This window comes from Stenella coeruleoalba (assembly GCF_951394435.1).
Source record: "Stenella coeruleoalba genome assembly, chromosome: 20".
NCBI classification, from domain to species: Eukaryota; Metazoa; Chordata; class Mammalia; order Artiodactyla; family Delphinidae; genus Stenella; species Stenella coeruleoalba.
Window position 1 is genome coordinate 53876380 of NC_137166.1, and position 22924 is coordinate 53899303.

Sequence of the window (22924 nt, forward strand, 5' to 3'; positions counted from 1 at the left end):
GGCACCCTGAATATAATAATCATGATGAGTCAAGTCACAGTCTTACACTATTCTCTGGCCCTCCCTCATGCTAATTCACACACTATTGAATTTAATAATTCAGGGGCCTTGTTTTTCCAGGGAACATGGATGCGAATGAACCACAACTAATGAAGTTGGCCCCTTCCTCTTACTGATTCCTTCCCAGAGACTGTCATCAAGGCCTGGAATGAAGGCGTAAGATCACCATGTTTCCAATGCTAAGCTCTTACTGCTCGCTGCAGGCCAATAAATCGAGAGACTAGTTGCTGGGACGAGGAATGACAACTTTATTCAGAAAACCAGCAGACCGAGAAGATAGTCAACAACTGTCCCAAAGAATCATCTCCCCTGAGTTAGAATTCAGGCTTCTTTTTTTTTTTTTTTTTTTGCCGTACGCGGGCCTCTCACTGCTGTGGCCTCTCCCGTTGCGGAGCACAGGCTCCGGACGCGCAGGCTCAGCGGCTATGGCTCACGGGCCCAGCCGCTCCGCGGCATGTGGGATCCTCCCAGACCGGGGCACGAACCCGTGTCCCCTGCATCGGCAGGCGGACTCTCAACCACTGCGCCACCAGGGAAGCCCCAGGTTTCTTTGATACCAAAAGGGGAGAGAGTAAAGTCCTGCTTCAGGTCAGACTCCCGTGAAATAAAATTTATACTTTATGGCAAGACAAGAAAAATTTACATAAATTCTTCTCTGCCTTTTGGCTTCCTCTCTCCCCGCACTGTGCATTGTGTATTTGCCTGATACATCAACCAAACCTGACACATCAGCAGGAATAAATACTCAACCATAAAGACACATTCTCCTAGCATCAACAAGGCAACTCCTTAAAAGATAACATTCCTTTTTGATCTTGTGAAGGTTCACATGACCTACCACGATGATGCTTAGACCTGGATTATGTGAACTGTCAAAAATATGTCACTTGGGGCTTCCCTGGTGGCGCAGTGGTGAGAGTCCGCCTGCCGATGCAGGGGACACGGGTTCGTGCCCCGGTCTGGGAGGATCCCACATGCCACGGAGCGGCTGGGCCCGTGAGCCATGGCCGCTGAGCCTGCGCATCCGGAGCCTGTACTCCGCAACGGGAGAGGCCACAACAGTGAGAGGCCCGCGTACAGCAAAAAAAAAAAAAAAAAATATATATATATATATATGTCATTTGATGTATAACTGTCTGTCTCACAAAAATTATATAACTGTGCTTTGATTTCTAACAGGCAGAACAGTTCTCAGAGCTTTCTGAGATGCTCTTCCCAGGATACAATCCTCTATTTTGGCTCAAATAAAATTTTCCATTTTTTTCTCAGATGCACTGGTTTACTTTCTGGTGACACTCTGGAAGGGGTATGTTAATTTCTTCCTTCCTGAAGCCATTCACAGGCGGGTCTGGTCAGGATGCTTCCTGGGAGCTAAGCAAAGGTATTTTACATTAACACTCATTACAAGGGTGGCAGTGTATCCAGAGATGGCCCATTATATATAATTTAAGTGTATAGGCAACATCCCTTTAGTGACTGACTTCTACCAAAAGCAATAGAATACAAAGGTTAAAGTAAAAGAAACAAGTCCAATATGGAATCATATTTCTTCTTCTCTATTACTTCATCCTTTTTTTTTTGGCCGCACCCTGCAGCATTTGAGATCTTAGTTCCCCGAGCAGGGATCAAACCCACACCTGCTGCATTGGAAGCACGGAATCTTAACCACTGGCCCACTAGGGAAGTCCCTGTTCTCCCCTATTATTTCAAACTTCAGATTGAAAAGCACAAATAGTAATGTATGCTTTTTGAGAAAAATCAAATAATTGAATATTTTATACACTGAAGACAATGGGCCATTTCCATACATGTCCTTCTTCCTCAAATATACACATCATGTCATAAGTTTTAACAGCGGGTGACTTGTCATGGTTCTGCTGTATGTAACATCTCAAAGAGGTAAAGATTTATTCCTAGTATGCATTCTCTAGTGTACGGGCTGTTGTAAGAATTGCTCAAAATATTCACCAGATGCCTTAAATTTTTAAGAATTCTCCCAAATATGTGTTCTTGGGTGAACCATACGGACACACTATTTCAAAGAGCTTCCATGTGTATATATTTTGACCTGTATGAATGCTCTCAACACCAAAGGTGTGCATACTTGATGTAAAAATTTACAACATCCGTTACATTTGAAAGTTGGCTCTTCAACATAAATTCTCACTGTTCTACATTTTTGATCTTCAAAAATGAGACTTAGCAAACCATATTGCTTTGAGTGGTTTCTCTCCAGTACGTATTCTCCAATGAACTCAAAGATGTGATTTTCGACTAAAGGCCTTGCCTCATTCATTTCATTTGTAAGGTTTCTCTCCAGTATGAACTCTCCGATGACTTAAAAGGTTTCCCTTTACACTAAAGGCCTTGCCACACTCATTACATTTGAAAGGTTTCTCTCCAGTATGTATTCGGCAATGAACTTGAAGATATGGTTTTTGACTAAAGGCCTTACCACATTCATTACATTCATAAGGTTTCTCTCCAGTATGAACTCTCTGAAGACTTGCAAGGGTTCCATACTGACTAAAAACCTTGCCACAGTCATTACACTGATACGGTTCCTCTCCAGTATGAACTCTCCGATGAGCAGCAAGGTGTGAGTTTTGGCTAAAGAGTTTGCCACACACATCACATTTATATACACTTTTTCCTATATGAATGATCTGATGTCTCCTGAGGTATGAGCTGCCATTAAAGGTTTTGCCACACTCATTACATTTGTAAGGCTGCTCCACAGTATGAATCCTCTGATGGGTTGCAAGCTTTGCATTATGACTAAAGACTCTGCCACATACATCACATTTATGTAATTTCTCTCTTGTGTGGATGATCCGATGTCTAATGAGGTGAGATCCCTGAAGAAAGGTTTTGCCACACATTACATTTGTGAGGTCTTTCCCTGAGTGCTTTCTGATCTTGTGTCTGTATTGAAAGATGGATAAAATCATTCTCATATGTATTAGGGACGTTGGTTTTGACATGAGGAGGAATTCTTTGAAGTGGTGACAATGAGGAACTACTGTTGTTAGATCTTTCAACGTCATTACATTCATAAGATATCCCATCAGTTTTAAATATCTGCAGTTTCTTTTGAACATTTAATCCAAGCCTATTTCCAATGGGTTTGATTCCTACATCCCTTTTACCATGTCAATCTCTTTCATCAGTGAGATTTCCATCATGGGTTATAGGCGTTCCTTTGTCATTTCTTTCATTACCTCTGCACCGACACTCAAAGTCATACGTATCTTCCTGGATTTCTCTGATGTGCAAATGTTTGATTTCATCGTTTTCAGGTCTTCCCAACATCAGTGTTTGGAACACTTCTCCTGGATCAGTGTTCACTTTTGGTTGTAATTGCTTGATCACATGTATAGGAAAAATATCTACAAGACATAAACATCTATAGGTATCCTGTCACTACAATTTACAAATAAATATTTCATGTTGAATACATGATATTACACCACAAGTAATACTTATACCAAGCACAGTTAGGAAACTTTCCAAACATGATCTTAAAAGTTTGATAAACTCAAAGCATGTAATGCTTAACTAAAGAAAGAGTGATAAAATATAATTCAAATTACTTTCAGGGTAGTCTAGTTTCAAACTCCTTAGACAAAAACACTCACATTTGACAAACATATGTCGGCTCTCAGAGAAAGGGTATGTTTCCACCATAACCCCAAAGACCACACTCATTAACAGTAAGCATGCTGCTGGCTCATAATTGAGGAGAAAAATTTTTATACTGCAGATATATTCTGCCTACTTCCTATACATAAATCAATGCTAAATAACTGACAATATATTGTAATGGTAAATAATACAAAATTAGCTCTGCCAATGAATAATCTAAGTAACTGTCTCTTTAGAATTGTAAAACAGATACAGCATAGAGGAAGTGAAGAATCCAACAAAACAGCTGTTAAGAAAACAATGCATTTTTCTCAATCATGCTATAAAACTATGTACCCATAAGGAAAAGCATTTGATAACATTAACAAGTAGTACATGTTAGTCGTATTGCATAATACATGCTGAACAACCATCATCTGTAAATCACACGTATAAATTAATATGTAAAATATTCTTCAGTTCTCTATCAGGCAATAAGTAGAGAATTCCCTATCTATGCAGTACCATTAAAAAGGTAGTTCCAAAATATACGGGATGAACAGTGAACACTTTGTATACTCATTAACTGAGGTCAGACACGTTGCTGAGAACAAAGTGCAAACGAAAAGCAGACAGGATATAATGCAGACAAAGGTGTATCATGAAAAACATGACAGAATACTAACGTATCTTTTTCTAAAAAAGTAACTTTTCACTATCTATGAAAAAACATGCAATAGTCTAAGCCAGCTAACAGCAAAAATTTGTTTTAAAAGGCTTGAGGTAAATTAACATGATTTTTAAAATCAGGGCAGTAGAGGCACAGGTTTATGTACATTAACCCAACTGACACAGACAGGGGTGACGGAACCGTAACTTGAATTTGGACCTATAGACTGAGAACGCTCATTCTTAAGCATGACCACCCCCAGGCAGGACAGATTACCAAATAATACAACTAATACCAGAAGTTTAGAAGGAAAACGTCAAGGGAGATGCAAGAAGAAGTCAGCTGTGTAACTACTAAGTTTATTCGGCCGTCCCTCTGGGAAATGGTTTCTGAGTCATCACTGCGGCAGGTAGCGCCTTGGGTCACGTCCTGAGAAAGTTGTTCAACAGATTATGAGGGATCATTTCTGCGGTGTGAGCGATGTGGAATGTGGATGGATGGGTGAAGGAGTGCTGTCGATTTGGGGACCACAAGGAGAACAACTTAAATATTGGAGCAAATGACAGTGTTTCCAGGACATCAAGATACCATGTGAGGAAAAGTCAGGACCGAGAAAGGATTTGAGTGGCGGGCAGCGTATATGTATACGTGGGAGCACAGCTGGTGACTGCGTACCTGTGTGAATATAACTGTACAAGGGCAACTAAGATACTGACCTTAAAAAAAAAGAATTGGTTTAGCAATTGATATGATACTGTCGATTTTTAACTATGAGAATTATACTATGAGTATAGGACAGAAAGAAGAGAGATTTAAAAAGGGAGAGAGTGAGATGCTGTAGGGAGAAAGCAGGATTATATCTATTATATGATTTGCTGTGTAATGTATCCAACTGTATATTCCATAATTTCCACTGTCATACTTACATTCCAGAAAAACACATAATATTCCAAGAGATTGCACAAGAATGTTCTTAGCAAAAATCAGAAGAAAAAAAAAACAGGAAAAGGCCATCTAAAGGAGAAGAATGAGTTTCTTCTGTACACACATGTGCAGATACAAAGAAACCGAATAAACAGTCCAGTAGAGTAGGAGGCCATGATTGTAAAAGTGAGTCTCCCTAAATCTGTGTTCCCCTGCTGAGTTTGATTAATCTCTCTATCCAAAATTTTATTCCATTTCTTGTCTTCCCACACCTGTTCCCCTCAAGACTGAGCAGTATCAAAGAAAACGGGGGACTGAAACAAACGGAACCCAGCAGGGCCCTCCTAGATACCTCCGAGATACCAAAAGCCTTTCCAAGTGCCGTGATTCCTCTTGGTAGAAAAAGGCTTCGGTCTCCTGGATCTTCCCTGAGTTTCAAAGAGCAGATTCAAGCAGATACTCATTAGGGGAAGGAGGGAATGCAGAAAGAAAGGAAAAGCAAGCCCAACATAATCTTTCCCATGACTCATAGCTTAAACTGATACCTTGATCTATGAGCCCAAACTGTGGCTTCAACCAGCGGCCCCAAGAGGACTGAAAAAATTGATGACAGTCAGAGGACCAAGTGAGAAGTAAAATTCTTAAGCCGTCACATTGGTTCTAAGTAAATAATAAAATGTCACAACTATTGCTTTTGCTTTCTCCCAGAAGGAAGTTAAGGGATCAGAAGACTGTGATTAGGAATTTGTTTTGCAGAAACCTACAGAATAATCAGGAAGATGCCACAACGTGGTGCCCAAAGTCTGCAGCTGAGATCTTACAGGGAAGCTGGGATCGCAGACACTCCCCTCCCTTCTCTCCTTTTCTCTCCAAAAATCTTACACCCTGGCCAACCCGCAAGATGCATTTGAGGCAAGTTTACGTCCACCATCTTCCGGGTTGGTGCCTCTTTGATTAATAAACCTTTCTCTTCTCCAAACTCCAAAGTTTCAGTTTGTTTGGCCTCACTGAGCACACAAACTTGGGTTCAACCTCATTATGTCTGAATATGTTCTCTGTTCAGAAAAGGTATAGGACTATGCTGAAAGCCATGCTTCAATGGAGTAGCTCCTCAGAGCTCTCATCATACTTAATGGTGAAAGAATGAAAGCTTTTCCTCTAAGATCAGAAACAAGACGAGGATACCTGCTCTCAGTATTTCTAAAAAAACATAATACCCAAAGTCCTAGAAAGAACACAGACGCAGAAAAAGAGATAATAGGGATCCCAATAATGAGAGGAAGCAAAATTATCTCTGACATTATATAACATGTAGAAAACCCTGAAGGGCATCCCTGGTGGTACAGTGGTTGAGAGTCCGCTTGCCAATGCAGGGGACACGGGTTCATGCCCTGGTCCAGGAAGATCCCACATGCTGCAGAGCGGCTGGGCCCGTGAGCCATGGCCGCTGAGCCTGCGCGTCCGGAGCCTGTGCTCCGCAATGGGAGAGGCCACAACAGTGAGAGGCCCACGTACCGAAAAAAAAAAAAAAAAGAAAAGAAAACCCTGAAGATTCTGTAAAAAAAGAAACTGCTAGAAATAATGAAAGACTGCAATAAACTTACAAGACACCAAGTCAACATGCAAAAATCAATTCAGTTTCTAAACCTTAAAAATGAACAATCAAAACAGAAATTGAGAAAACAATTCCATTTACAATAACATCAAATAATAAAATAAAATACTTAGACATAATGTTATACATGACAGGAAAGACTTGTACACTGCACATTAAAAAGACTGCTGAAGGACTTCCCTGGTGGTCCAGTGGCTAAGGATCTGCACTTCCAATGCAGGGGGCCCGGGGTTGATCTCTAGTCAGGGAACTAGACCCCACATGCTGCAACTAAGAGTTCACATGCCGCAGCTAAAGATTCCTGCAACTAAAAGATCCTGTATGCTGCAACTAAAGATCCCTAGTGGTGCAACTAAGACCTGGCACAGCCGAATAATTAAATAAATATTAAAAAAAAAAAGACCACTGAAAAAGCTTATAAAAGACACAAATAAATGCAAACGTATCTCAAATCCCTAGACTGAAAGTCAATACTACACAAACTGGTCAACACGTCAAATTATCCCCTAGTGAAATCCCAATAGCTTTTCCCCAAAGAAACAGAAAAATCCATCCGATGTTTCATATGGAATCTCTAGAAACCCTGAATAACAAAAATAAGCTTGAAAAAAAACAAAGTTGAAGGTCTCACACTTATTTCAAAACTTCTTCCAAAGCTAAACTTACCAAGACAATGTGGTACTGGCATCAAGACAGAGAGAGGGATCCTTGAAACAGAACAGAGACATCAGAAAAAAAAACTTGTGTATATGCTAAACTGATGCTCCACAAGGGTGTCAGGACCATTCAATGGGAGAAGGGCAGTCTACTGAACAAAAGGTGTTGAGAAAACTGGAAACCCACTAACAAAAGTATTTAGTTGCACCACTGTCTTACACGACAGAAAAAAATTAACTCAAGATGGTTCAAAAAGCTAAACCTAACTCCCAAGTGTATGAAAGTACTAGAAGTAATCATACAAGGAATGTTTCTTGACTTTGGATTCACCACGGACTTATCAGATAACACTAAAAAACACAGCCCACGAAAGAAAAACAGATAAATTGGACTATATCAAAATTATAAAATACTGTGAATTAAAGCATGCTCTAAGTGAAAAGACTCTATGGTATAAGAGAAAATATTTGCAAATTATATATTTGATAACAGATTAACATCTAGAATACATAAAGAACTCTAAAAGGGACTGATCAATTCTACCATGGCGGGGCGCGGGGGCCTTCCCCAATCAACCAACCCACACACTGCAAACATAAAAACAAAAACACGAAGATTAACACAAAATGTATGAACTTGATAATAAATACAAATAAGAATCATGTATAATGCATATGAATATACAAAATGAAAGTACCACTGTCTTAAAAAAAACAAATGATGCTTCATCACTGAAAGTATCATTCCACTTCATAAGCTCCCTCATTCAGATTCTTCAATATTAGCTGTTGAGGTAAATGAACAATGGCACACAGGCAACGAAAAATGTGGCATCAACAACAGATCAGTTCATATTTAGCATCCTGGGATAAATTTCTACACCATTTACAGAGGCTAAAATGTATGATCGTTGGTATATGTGAACAACATTGTCGTAGTGCCCTTGAGACAGGCTTTTGTGACAGTCTCGGAAGCCAGAAAAACACCTGGAAAGACTTATCAGACAGACTCTCGTGATACTTTCTACCTTGTGTCCCAAAACGTGCTGACCACTCCAATGAGTAGCTTCCAGTGGTGACTCTGAACAGAGGAGGAAATTTTACAACATGAGGGAAGTGTCTCCATTAAATGTTTTCTGGTAACCAGCAAACACACTCCACAGAGAATCCACCACAAGTTCCCTCTTACACATGCGTACATTATCAGAGCAAAGAAACCAGATAAAATTTCAGACCTTAGGACTATACTGCAAAGGAATTTAAGAGATAAAATCATACAAACTAAGCAGAATGTAAAATCAGGAAGAGTCGACATTCCAAGACTAAGGAGAGCAGTACAGGAGCAAAAAACAATGCAACATGTGAGGGTCAGACATTAAAGGATCTTGAGACGGGACCATGTGCTCAATCCACAGATGCCAAGCTAAGAGCCTGACAGATTCACCACTGGTCTCCTGGTAGTATTTAGGATCAAAAAGAGGCTCTCTCCATCCACTGTGCTTACAGTTTTCCTAAGTACAAGCACAGAAGATCCAATCCACCTAGCTGTGCCACACACCCCTGAACAGAAGAAACGGCTGAGGGATCTAACCCAGCAAAGAGGACCTGAGACAGCTACAGCAGGTGCTCAGGGGCCACGTGGAATACAGAGCAGCCAGTTTTTCCACATCTTCTGATTACTTCTTCCAAGTACAGCAACTCTGATCAAACCGGGATGGGCTCAGGGGTGGGACTCCAGAGGCATCAGCTCTGATCTACAGGGACTAAGAACTGAGCATCCAGGGGAATCAAGACCAGAAGGAGACATGAAGGGGCAAGAGACCCCTTTAAAACAGCCCACCTCATGCTCCTCAAAGTCAAGCAAAACCCAGTTCACAAAAGCCAGATGAGGAGTGTTGTGGATCATGATAAAGACCTTGCTTTTGTCTCTCGTGGAGCTGCAGCACCACTGCAGGGTAAAAGAAAGCATTTTCCATGATGAAGGACAGGGTGATAACCCCAGGAGATGAAAAACACCCTCTGAGACTTTTCAATAAATGAACTTCTGTTTTCCCAAAAAAAAAACTCTCCACCGTGAGAAAAGTTTCCCAAACTCTATTAATGTTGTGGCTTCCTCTCTGCCCTTATGAGAGCCCATCTGTGTTCACACTTCTCACACATTCCCACCCATTTGGTTTTTGGGTCTTTTCACATCACACATCACAGTCCAGGGCTCCTTCTCTTGCTCCAAAAGGGAGATACTATTCAGATCAAAAACAGAACTGCCTGATTATCGGAACAAAAAATGTAAAGTGCTACGGTTTTCCGAAAATCACAGCTCTTTCTTCAACTAAGGAGTGAGGACATTACAGGTGGGTCAGGAAAAATATTTCACAAATTCATCCACTGCCTCCTTCTAAATGCATCAGGAACAGTATATAATGTGCAAATATTGAGCTCTCTTCCTAGAAACACTAAGTCAAAAGCCAAAAGGTAGAAAATGGGAAATTGGGTATTCGTTTAAAGTTTGCCATTGAGCTTTATACATAATTAAGCTCTGGAACAACTCCTGATGTAACGTGAAATGGACAGATTATCCAAAGAAAGGGTCAGTTTAAACGCATGATGGTACTTCATGTCTGAGTCCACAGGCTTTTCAGATCAAAGGAAACAGGGCCTCCCAAGAGGCACAGAGGGGAAGATGCAAAGGCAAAGCCCAGCTGTGGAGGGAACTTATCCTCACCCAAGGAGATCAGATTCCTGTAGGTCTCCACCATCACGTCCCTGTACAAGGCCCTCTGAGCAGGGTCCAAGCATTCCCACTCCTCCTGAGTGAATTCGATGGCCACATCCTCAGAAGTCAACCATTCCTGAAATGAAAATATATTTTCACCAAGGGGCCATGAGGAGAGTTCATATCATCATACAAAAGGAAAAGAGGAGTAAGGGGTAAGGATTGACTTGGTTGAAGTGTATGTTCTACCAGGTCCATGTGGAAGTATTGGGAGACATTATGTGCCTCTAATTTTAACTTCTTACGCTTTTTCATAAGAGATTATGATACCTTCCAATTACTAAGGGTGTTTCATCTTTGTGGAAAATCCATGAAACATCTATAAATACAACTCAAAGATGGGTTGTCTATCCAGATGTGTTTGATATTATGTTCTACACAGTAACTGAAAGTCAATATCTTGATGAGTTGCAGTCTGAGTGGCGTCTTGAGAGAGACAAAGCCCACAATGGCTCTAGAGAAAAGTCAAAATCTTCAATTATGATGATTATAACAACAATGATTAAAAGTTTGGAAATACTTTTCTTTTTTAATTAATTTATTTTATTTATTTGTCTGAGTCGGGTCTTAGTTGGGGCAAGTGGGATCTCTGTTGTGGCATGCAGGATCTTTCATTGCAGCGTGTGGGCTCTTCAGAGCAGCTCACGGGATTCTCTCTAGTTGTGGCAGAGGGGCTCAGTTGTCCTGTGGCATGGGGGATCTTAGTTCCCTGACCTGGGATCGAACCCGCATCCCCTGCATTGGAAGGCGGATTCTTAAGCACTGGACCACCAGGAAAGTCCCTGGAACACTTCTTATTACTCTAAATTACTGTAATATTAATCTAAACATTACTCTATAAAGTGCTTTACGGGTATGAACATATCATCAACGTAACAGCTCATTAGAGAAAGATCTGTTCCCATCTTACAGAAGAAAAAACTGTGTCAGAGACCCTCTGAGAAACTTGACTCAGGTCAAGAAGTTAACAAATGACACAGCAAGCACCTAACCTCAGAGGGTTGGGCTCTGAGACTGAAACTTAAAAATCAAACAGATAAGTAACAGAGAGCATTAAAAGGACACACAGAGGGATACCTGAGAAAACCTGAAAAAAGTCCAAGGTGAATGCAGAAAAGCATGAAAGGCCATTATAAATGTGGGCACGCACACACATATATTAAAACTTTTAGTAATCTTACTACAATTTAAACCATTAACATGATAGCATAGAAAAAATTCAAGGCCACTGAGTATACTGAAGATATAATTTCGACTACAAAAGATGTAATACATAGTTTCAAAATCATGTTGTTTATCTAAACCAGGGATGCCGTGCACATCCATGAACTTATGCACACACATGTCCACACTAAATTACTGAAATGATGGTTGTTTCCTGACATATTTTCAATTTTTTAATTTTTAAAATTAAAAATTAAATTACTGAAATGATGGTTGTTTCCTGACATATTTTCCTAAATTACTGAAATGATGGTTGTTTCCTGACATATTTTCAATTTTTTCACGGGTATTTCAGCATCTTTCAGACAATGAAAATGTATCAACTGTACTGAATTTAGTTTGTCAACATGATTCCATAATAGGCTACTAAAAGAAAAATGGTATGATCATAAAAAAAATACTTTAACTCCAATCTCAATAAAATAACTATATTCAAAAATATAAATACAACTTCAGCCATTAAAATTTACATACTTGGGCATTAACAACAGGCCAAGAGTTTCCTTGTTTTTTCTAATAATAAAACATTGATTTGGGACTTCCCTGGTGGGACAATGGTTGAGAATCTGCCTGCCAAATGGAGGGGACACAGGCTCGAGCCCTGGTCCGGGAAGATCCCACATGCCGCGGAGCAACTAAGTCTGTGAGCCACAACTATTGAGCCTGCGCACCACAGCTCCTGAGCCCGCATGCCACAACTACTGAAGCCCACGCACCTAGAGCCCGAGCTCCGCAACAAGAGAAGCCACTGCAATGAGAAGCCCATGCACCACAACGAAGAGTAGCCCCTGCTCGCCGCAACTAGAGAAAGCCCACACGCAGCAACAAAGACCCAACGCAGCCATAAATTAATTAATTATTTTTTTAAAAATCGATTCAAAATTAGAATAGTAGTATTCTACATTATTTTCACAGATTAAGAAAAAGTTTATCACAACAGTGAAGTTATAAACTTCTTGGAGAATTAAAAATCATGAAAAAAAGAATGTGAAAAAAATTATTATTAAAAAACACATTTCAAACAAACATCATGATGAAAAGGAAATACTTGATGCATTCCCTCTGAAGTTACAGTGCAGTGAAGCGGGCTGGCCAGGGTTCCTGCCTTTCACCACTGTACAGGTTTCCTGAGCAGGGACCACTAGAGGAAGTAACAGGAGGAAAACCAAGAGTGAGAGCGAGAGCCACAGAGAGAGCATATCAGAGATTTAAAACTGTGAACATTCACACATCTAAAGACACGGAAAGGTGAAAAGTGAAAGGATGGAAAAGATATTCCATCCTAAAGAGAGCAGGGGTGACTCCATAATACCAGAAAAAAATAAAAACACAAAAAACATTATACAATGATAAAACAGTCAATTTATCAAAAAGATAAAACAAAAACAATATACAAATATAACATTAGATCTCCAAGAAAACGGAAGCAAACATTAACAGAAATGAAGAGAGAAACAGCACAAGAATAGTATCAGACTTCAATGGCTCATGTTTACTTATGGATGGAACCAAAGAGAACATCAACAAGGAAACAGAGGACTTGAACAACACTGTAGGCCAAGTAGACATAACAGACATGTACAGATCACTCCACCCAACAAGAGCAGCAGAAACATGCTTCTCAAGCACACATGGAACATTCCCCACAACAGACCATGTATTAAGGCAAAAAGCAAATCTTAATAATGTTAAGAGATTGAGATCATAAAAAGTATGTTCTCTATCATAATAAAATAAAACTAAAAATAAACAGCAGAAGAAAAAAGAAAATTCCCCAAATTGTGGAAATTAAACAACTCATTCTTTTTTTTTAAGTTGAAATATTTTATTCATTCATTCATTCATTCATTCTTTCCTTTTTGGCTATACCACGCCACTTGTGAGATCTTAGTTCCCCAACCAGGGATCAAACCCAGGCCCTAAGCAGTGAAAGTGTGGAGGACTAACCACCGCATTGCCTGGGAATTCCCTAAACAACTCATTCTTAAAGCACCAATGGGTCAAAGAACAAATCACAAGGGAACTTTTAAATATTGGGCTGAAAATGAAAATACAACATACCAAAATTTTGAACACACAGTTTAGGCAGTACTAAAAAGGAAATCTAAATGCTTTAAATAGGAAAAAGGAAAGATCTCAAACCAGAAATCTATTTTTATACCTCTATGAAGTAGGGGGAAAAAATCAAACTGAACCCAAATTTAGCAAAAGGAAAGAGGTAAATCATAAAGATTAGACCAGAGATTAACAAAATACAAAGCAGAAAAATATAAAAGCAAAGTAGCGTTGGCGTTTTGAAAAATTCAATGGAAAAACACTTAGCTGGACTAAGAAAGAAGATTCATATAACTGAAAACAGAAACTAAAGTGGAGAGATTGCAAATAATGTCAAAGAAAATTTTTAAAGGATTATAAAAGAGTATTATGAACAATAATGCCCACAAATTATAGAATAGAGAAGATACAGGTAAATTCTTAGAAACATATAACCTACTAAATCTTAATCCTTAAGAAATAAAAAAAATTTGAACCCAATTATAACTAAAGACATTCAAGCAGTAATCAAAAACTTCAAACAAACAAAAAAAACTCAGGACCCAATTCTACCAAACATTTACAAAAGAATTACCACTAATCTTGCTAAAAATGTTAGAGTTGAAGAGGGAACACTCACAAACTCAACGTATGGAGCCATCATGATTCTGATACCAAACCCAGACAAAAACAGAAGAAAGGAAAACTAGAAATCAATATCCCTGATGAATATTGCTACAAAATCTCTAACAAAACATCAGCAAACCAAATTCAACACCACATTAAAAAGACCTGACATCATGATCAAGTGGATTTTATTTATATCACTATAAGGGGTAAGGAGTACTCAACATACAAAAATCAATTATGTGGTACACCACATTAACAAAATAAAGGAAAGAATGTCACAAAGGGGGCTTCCCTGGTGGCCCAGTGGCTGAGCGTCCGCCTGCCGATGCAGGGGACGCGGGTTTGGGCCCCGGTCCGGGAGGATCCCACATGCTGCGGAGCGGCTGGGCCCGTGAGCCGTGGGCGCTGAGCCTGCGCGTCCGGAGCCTGTGCTCCGTGGCGGGAGAGGCCACAGCAGTGAGAGGCCCGCGTAACGCAAAAAAAAAAAAAAAAAAAGTCACAAAGGATCATCTCAGTTACTACAGAAAAAAGCATCTGACAAAATGCAACAAACTTTCAAGATATAAACACTTGGGACTTCCCTGGTGGTCCAAGTCCAGTGGCTACAACTCCGCACTCCCAATACAGGGGGCCCAGGTTCAATCCCTGGTCAGGGAACTAGATCCCCCATGCCACAATGAAGATAGAAGATCGGGATCTGCCACTAAGACCCAGGGCAGCCAAATAAATAAATAAACATAAATATTAAAAAACAAAAGACAAACACTCAACAAACTAGAAACAGTAATTATCTCAACATAATAAACACCATTTATGAAAAGAGCACAGCTAAAGTCATACTCAAACATGAAAGACTGAAAGCTTTTCCTCTGAGATCAGGAGGAAGGCAAGGATGCATACTTTCTGCACTACTCTTCAACAAAGTACTGAAACCCCTAGCCAGAGCAATTAGACAAGAAAAAGAAATCAAAGTAATCCAAATTGAAAAAGAAGTAAAATTATCTTCTTTCCTAGACAAGGTTTGATATGAAGAAGCCGTAACCTTTCGACAAGAAAACTGCTATATCAAAATACATGTTTTGAAAAATTGCAGTATACAAAACCAACATGCAAAAACTTTCAGTTGCATTTCTATACACAATGAACAGTATCAAAGGAAAATTAGAAAACAATCTTATTTATTATAGCATTAAAAACAAATGAAATATCAATATTTAGGAATAAATTCACCAAGAAGGTGAAAGAAGTATACACTGAAAACTACTTAACAGTGCTAAAAGAAATTTAAAAAGATACAAATAAATAGTCATTCCATATTCATGGACGAGAAGACTTAATACTCTTAAAGTATCCCAGCTACCCAAAGTGTGCTACAGATTCAATGGAATGATTATCAAAATTCCCATGGCAATTTTTGAAGAAACAGAAAAAAGCATGCTAAAAGTCCTAGAGAATTTCAAAAAACCACAAATAGCCCAAAGTCTCTTGAATAAGAAGAAAGATGGGGACCTCCCTTTTTTAGATTTCAAAACATATCACAAAGCAATTGAGATTGTGTGGTATTGGTATAAACACAGATACATAATATACATAAACCAAATGAACACAAGAGAATGCTCAGAAATAATCCTTTGCATATATGTAAAATGTATTCACAAAGGTGCTAAGACTACAAAATGAAAATAAGACAGTCTCAATAACAAATGCTGCTGGGAAACTGGATACCTCCCTGCAAAAGAATGAAGCTGAAACCTTACCTACAAAGGTAAAACCTTCTATGTGTCAAAGGACGCAACCAACACAGTGAAAAGACAAAAAACTGAAGAATGGAGGTATCAAAACTGATTCCAAGAACTTCCAAATCTCAACAATTTAGGTTGATTTCATAGCTTAAAATGGATAATGGAATAAAACACCCTCTTATCACTGATGTCTATTTCTGAACTTTCCATTCCATTCCCAACCATGAAGATGTTGAAATCAGTGACAGAGTCATTTAGCTGAGAATGTATTATAAAAACTCAGAACAAATTTCTCCTTATTGGTCTCTTCCAGAACTTACCAGGCATTTCTGCATATTAATATCTGCCTTCCACGTGTAGCTTCTTCATTCTGTTTTGTAAAGAGAGGACAGTGCATTCAGATGGGGCCCCTTTACAATCCCTGGTGCCCAACAGCATTGACCCATCCATGGGTGTGAAGTCCTGCCCAGGACTATGCCCAGCAGAGAAACTTCACAAGTTCCAGATCCAGGTCACAGGATTGTGTGGAGATGGAATCCAAGTGGACATGACAGGCCCTGAGGGAAGGCCCTGGGTGACTGTGATGTACAGGTGTCAGGCAGGATACTTCAGAGTCAGAGAAGATTAGTGAGTCCAAAGAATGGCATTTCAAGAAATAAGATGAAATAATCAACTGAGAATATGACTTTACCTGAGAAAGAGCCATTCCAAACTCCAGTTCTTTCCTCTTCCTCCTCTTCCGGGCATACTCCTTAGGCAACATGATTCTTTAGCAGTCAATCTTGAAAGTTTGAAAGATACTGTTTAATGCTTAGAATCAATACACCCCCTTTCTGAGTCACAACCACACACACAGGGAAGACCTCAGCATGTGGAACAGACAGTCCTCTGCTGCCCACTGTCCCAGGAGGGACTCAGGACAGTAAACTCCCACACAGAGACCAATAGGTGAAGTTTCCCACACTTTCCTTCACATCACGCTTCCCTGGGACTTCCCTCGTGGCCTAGTGGTTAGGAATCTAGGCTCTCACTGCTGTGGCCCAGGTTCAATCCCTGGTCACGGAACTGAGATCCCGAAAACGATGTGGCAAGGCCAAAAACAAACAAAACAAACAAAAAACCAAGTCACTCTCCCCTCCTGGTGAGGCCCTCACGTACCCAGCAGCAGCGGGCACCTCAGCTGGACCCGACGATCCCCTTCAGGTCACAGACCAGCCCTGATCCATCCCCACGCAGAGCAGAGCCCCTCAGCCCAGATCTCAGCCCTCAGGAATGGGGGGACTCAGAGTCACTAAGTCACTCAGGCCAGGGATAAATTCGAAACAAATTTTTAAAAGCAATAATTTATTATTTTTAATCCAGAAGACCGGTATCAACATTTTGAAAAAACAAAACTGAGGCTATGGTAATTCCCTGGTGGTAGGTCCAGTGGTTAGGACTCCACACGATCACTGCCAAGGGCACAGGTTCGATCCCTGGTCACGGAAGTATGACCCGACAAGACCAAAAAAAAAAAAAAAGTATCTTCTCTAACCACAATGAAATAAAACTACAAACAGAAAGCACAAGGAAAACAGGAAAATCCCCTAAATGCGGAAATTACATAGCTCCTTCTTAAAGATGCAATGAATGACATGTATAGAATATTGGAGGCCAGCAAAGCTTCTTTCAGAAGTTAAAAATTATTCAGAGGAACAAAGAAATTGAATGAACTAAGATTTATTTCAAGCTACAAAAGAATTAAATGTGAAGAAACAAAAAGAAAAGAAGTAAATCCATTATAAAACACACTTTCAATGTTCCTTTAAAAGGCACCATGTAGTGACACAGTCAGTCTTTTCTTGCTCCACTTTTCTCCCCTGAGCTCTACTCCACACCAGGAAAAGGGAAGGGGGTGACCCACATCTAAGTGAATCAAGTCATTGCCTCTCTGCTCAACAGGGTTTGCAAATGGAAGTTTTCTTCTGATACAAATAATTACAAAATGCACAGGCCTTATAGGCAGGAGTTGTGCAATTCTCATCCTCACGTGTATAATTTAAACAAATGTTAAATACATTAGATTCTAAAGACTCAAATCAATATTATCACAACATAATCATCCACATCCAAACAACTCACCACCCATCTGGATCCACCTTCCCCCTCCATCTGCACTATTAGGTGTTCCCATTTTAGTCTGTTTATCTGTCTCCCTATTTCGTTTCTGCCTTTGTTTCTCTTTTTCTTTTCCTCTTCTTTCCTGTTCCTGCCCTTCCTCTCCATTTCTTCCCTCACACCTGTCCTGCCCCGCTCTGCAAACTGTTCCCCCTCTGGATGGTCCTTCTCCTCAACCTGTATGACTGTCCTCAATCTCTATATACTTCTTTCTTCCCCCATCTCTGCGGTTACACCATGCCTCCAGTTACACTCCTTCCGTCTCTGTTACTCTACCTTCCTCCCCACTCTCGGGCACCCCAGGTGGCTGTGCTTCCTTCCTGCTCTCTCTCTTCCTCTGCTCTTCTTGTCACCCTTTGTCCGGTTTTTCTCCCAGCACCATGATGCTCTGGAGGCCAAGGTTCCAACTCTTTTATCATCTCCCCCTACTCTGTGTGAAGTGACTCCATTGTTATCCCCTTCTAAGACCGATCCAGGTCCCCTTCCTTATGTTGCCCTGCAATCTCTGCAGATCCGGCTTAAGTTCTTTCTCCATTATATTCACCTGCTACTTTCAAGACTTAATCACTTTCATTTCACTATCTCTTTGCACGTCCTTCAGCCACCCTATGTTCCCACTGGTTCTCCCTCATTCTTTTCTCCTCAGTTTTTCTACTTCGATCTCAGCCTCTCTGTCTCTGCTTTTCCTGATTCCATTCACTCACGTATAAAATGCCCATCTACCAGAAGGGAATATTTTCTAACGGGGTGGAATTGGGGAAGTAACTACACTGGGTGTTCCCGCGTCTGGCCCAGGTCACCTCCCCCTACGCGGGGTGAGGGGAAGGGCTGACTACGAAGGAGAGGCCTGCGAAGCAGAAGGACCGGCCTGAGGAGGACGCGAGGACAGAGGGGCTGGGAGGGAGGGGGTCTCCGGAGAGCGGCGGGCTCTCCAGAATCCCAGGACCGGGGAGGGGACGGGGGCTGTCCGGGAGCGGGGCGACCAGCGCTGCCCTCCAGGGGCCGAGAGAGTGAGGCTGAGGGTCGCGCATCCACCTCGCGGAAGAGGACTTCACAAGGGAGGCCGGGAAAGTAACACGTTATAAGCAGGAAAATGTTGCGAAAAGCGGTGTCTACGTGGACCAGAGGCAGAAGAGTCAGAAGACTGGCCTCTGCGAGACTTCAAACGCAGGGAAAAAATACCCGACCCGTAAGGGCGACGTCTGGATTTACTGGGGCGTAGGGCCAGATGCTGGGATTTAAAGTCCCTAGAAACTCCCACACCCCAAGGACGGGGTAGAGCGGTACCGCGCAGTACAGACTTAGGCTAGAAAGAAGACACTTACGCTCCGCTCCGTGACCTTCGCTCCGTAGGAATGGGTTTCTGGAGTTAGAGATGAGGCTTCCGGGGCAGGGGCTGGGCAGGGCCCTACCAGTGAGGGGCGGGGCGAATAGAGCACCCAGGTGTGCTCACTGAGCGCCGGAGGGAGGAACTGGGAGCAGAGAGGGGTTGGTGCTTCCAGTACCTTGGCCGGTTTAAGTTACTCTCTGCAAGAGTTTGCGGGTAAAAGGTTACGGCTGTGTGGGCCAATTACGTCTGAAGCCAAGATGTTTCCTCTTAAGACTAAAAGAGTTTAAATAAAAAGCTATTTTTGCCCTCAGGTTGTTCTGACATCCTGCTAGTGAGGCGGAAGCAATTCGTGATCTGGAAACCTGAGCCTCCTGGAGCAGAGGGAGGGGTTGACATGGATCATCGGCTGGATCCAGGAACATTTCCTAAATGGGAATTAATTTAAGTAACTTTAAGAAATAAGAATGCCGTGGCTTCCCTGGTGGTACAGTGACAAAGACTCCGCCTTGCAACGCAGGGGACCCAGGTTCGGTTCCTGGTCAGGGAACTAAGATCCCACATCCTGTGGGGCAACTAAGCCCGCACTCCACAACTACCGGCTCGCGCGACTCAACTGGGGCCCGAGAACCACAAGCTATAGAACCCGCCCGCCATGGAACCCGCGGGCCACAACTAGAGAGAAGCCTGTATGTGGCAACGAAGATCCCGTATGCCGCAACGAAGACCCGACGCAGCCCAAAATAAATAATTTTTTTTACATTTTAATTTTTATTACAAATACAAAACTCTCCCTGGGTAGAATGATCTATTCCCTACTGACACCCTATAAAATAGCTTTTCCGTTTCTATTCCCTATTAATGCAGAAGGTCAAATTCAACATACTACTCAGTTTCAGAAACTCAGGGACAGGACCTGGAGTCTGAGACTGGAGGACTAAGGCATGTGATCATTTAGGTCACTAACCATTGCCTTAAAAACAGCAATACATATTTTTAAATGGTTATAAACTGCATTATTCTTTGTTTTGTCCAACGTGTTTTAATTATTTGCCTTTTTAAAACCAACTATTTACACAGTAACATGAGTTGTATAAACAACTCTTTATACAATGACATACATCACTCTAGGTTTACGGTGTAGAGCATAATGAACGTACACATACTGTGAAACGATTATGACAGTGAGTTTATCTATATGAAATTATGGTTGCAAACTAAAGAGAACGCGAAATGGGGGGGGAAATTCTTTTCTGTTGATGAGAACTGCATTGCTCTTTAAAATACTTATCCTATTCCACACTTGTAATGAATTCCCTTGTGAATTTACATTGTGAATAAAAAATTCCTTTTTTTGAAAAAGAACAAAGTAAAAAGATCTTAGAAGAACAAAATATGCCTAAGCTAGCAGAAGGTAGGAAAAAGGATCAGACAAATGAAAGAGAATAAAACTACAGAAAAAGACAACACAACAGTTCTTTGAAAAATAGAACAAAATGGACAAATCCTTACCTAGATTTAAAAAAGAGAGCGAGAAGACTCAAATTACCAAATCAGAAATGAAAGAGGGGACATTATAAAAGATTACAACTGACCCTACAAAAAAAAATTTTTTTAATTTAGAAGAAAATACTTAGACAATTCTATGTCTAAATATTGGCTAACCTAGGGACTTCCCTGGTGGTGCAGTGGTTAAGAATCCACCTGCCAATGCAGGGGACACAGGTTTGATCACTGGTCCCAGAAGATCCCACATGCCAAGGAGTAACTAAGCCCGCGTGCCACCACTACTGAGCCTGCGCTCTGGAGCCCACGAGTCACAACTACGGAGCCTGTATGCCACAACTACTGAAGCCCTAGAGCCCGTGCTCCGCAACAAGAGAAGCCACCGCAGTGAGAAGCCCGCACACCAAAACAAAGGGGAGTCCCCACTCGCCGCAACTAGAGAAAAACCGCCTGCAGCAACAAAGACCCAACACAGCCAAAAATAAATAATTTTTTTAAAATATTGGCTAACCTAAAATAGATAAATTCCTAGAGAAACAAAATCTACCAAGACAAAACCATGAAAAAAATTTAAATCCGAACAAACCTACACATTGTAAGGAGACTGAATCACTATTCAAAAATCATACAACAAAGAAAAGTCGGAGAGCTTCACTGCTGGTAGAACACTACCCAACATTTAAAAACAATTAAGACCTCCCTTCCTTAAACTCTTCCCCAATATATTGAAGAAAAGGGAACAGTTCCAAACTCTGTGAGTCCAGAATTATTCTAATACAAAGTCAGATGGTGACACTACAAGAAAACCACACAGCAAAATCCCTAACAAATAATGACGCAAAAAATCATCAATAGAACAGTAGTAAACTCAGGGAATTCCCTGGCCACCCAGTGGGTAGGGCCCTGCGCTTCCACGCAGGGGACGCGGGTACCATCCCTGGTCATGGAACTAAGATACCGCATTGCTCGTTGCACAGCTAAAAATAAAATAAAAACAAAAAAATAGTCAACTAAAATCAAAGTCACATTAAAAGTTTACATACCATGACTAAAGGGAATATATTATTGAAATGTAAGGAAGGTTCCACATATAAAAATCTTTCAATGGAAAATACAAAAGGAGAATGAACCAAAAAAAAAAAAAACAAAACACTACCGATCGTCTCAGTTGACACAGCCCCACCCATCAGCAGACAGGCTGCCTAAAGGCTTCCTAAGGCAGCCACCTCTCTACATGCCCCTAGACATAAACCTGCCCACCAAAGGGCCAAGATCCAGGTCCAACCAACAGTGGAGAGGCAGAAGCCTCTAGACCAGCCTCACCCACCAGGGCACAGACACCAGAAGCAAGAAAACTACAGTCATACAACCTGCAGACACAGTCCACAGATACAGTCCAGACACTACGCTGGGACCACCTGGCTTCTGGCCCTTGGGTGACATGAGGGGGAGTACACTGCTGAGATGTACAGGACATCTTCTACCAAGACCACTTCTCCAAGGTCAAGAAAGGTAACAAACCTACCACATTCATAAAAATACAAATAGCAAATTAGGCAAAATGAGGCAACAGAGGAATGTTCCACACGAAGAAAGAAGACAAAAACCCAGAAGAAGAACTGACGTGGAGATACGCAATCTACCCGAGGAAGAGCTCAGAGTAATGATCGGAAAAACGATCAAACAATTCAGGAGGAGAATGGATGCACAGAATGAAAAATGAGGCTTTTGTTTTTTGGGGGGATATTTTGTTTTTTGGTTTTTTTGCGGTACGCGGGCCTCTCACTGTTGTGGCCTCTCCCGTTGCGGAGCACAGGCTCCGGACGCACAGGCTCAGTGGCCGTGGCTCACGGGCCCAGCCGCTCCGCGGCATATGGGATCCTCCCGGACCGGGGCACGAACCCGTGTCCCCTGCAGCGGCAGGTGGACTCTCAACCACTAGGCCACCAGGGAAGCCCGAAATGAGGCTTTTTAACAAAGAT

General features: G+C 41.2%; 1 protein-coding gene across 2 annotated transcripts in view; it reads right to left on the reverse strand.

Moving 5' to 3' along the window:
- LOC307178866 (uncharacterized protein) overlaps positions 1–22924 on the reverse strand; it is a 342766-nt gene that overhangs the window by 96708 nt on the left and 223134 nt on the right. For both annotated transcript variants that reach the window (XM_079907496.1, XM_079907495.1), the window contains exons 2-4: positions 16644–16733; positions 16273–16322; positions 10272–10398 (exon numbers count right to left, since the gene is read on the reverse strand). The gene's annotated coding sequence lies outside the window, so the exon portion shown is untranslated. The remainder of the gene's footprint in view (positions 1–10271; positions 10399–16272; positions 16323–16643; positions 16734–22924) is intronic.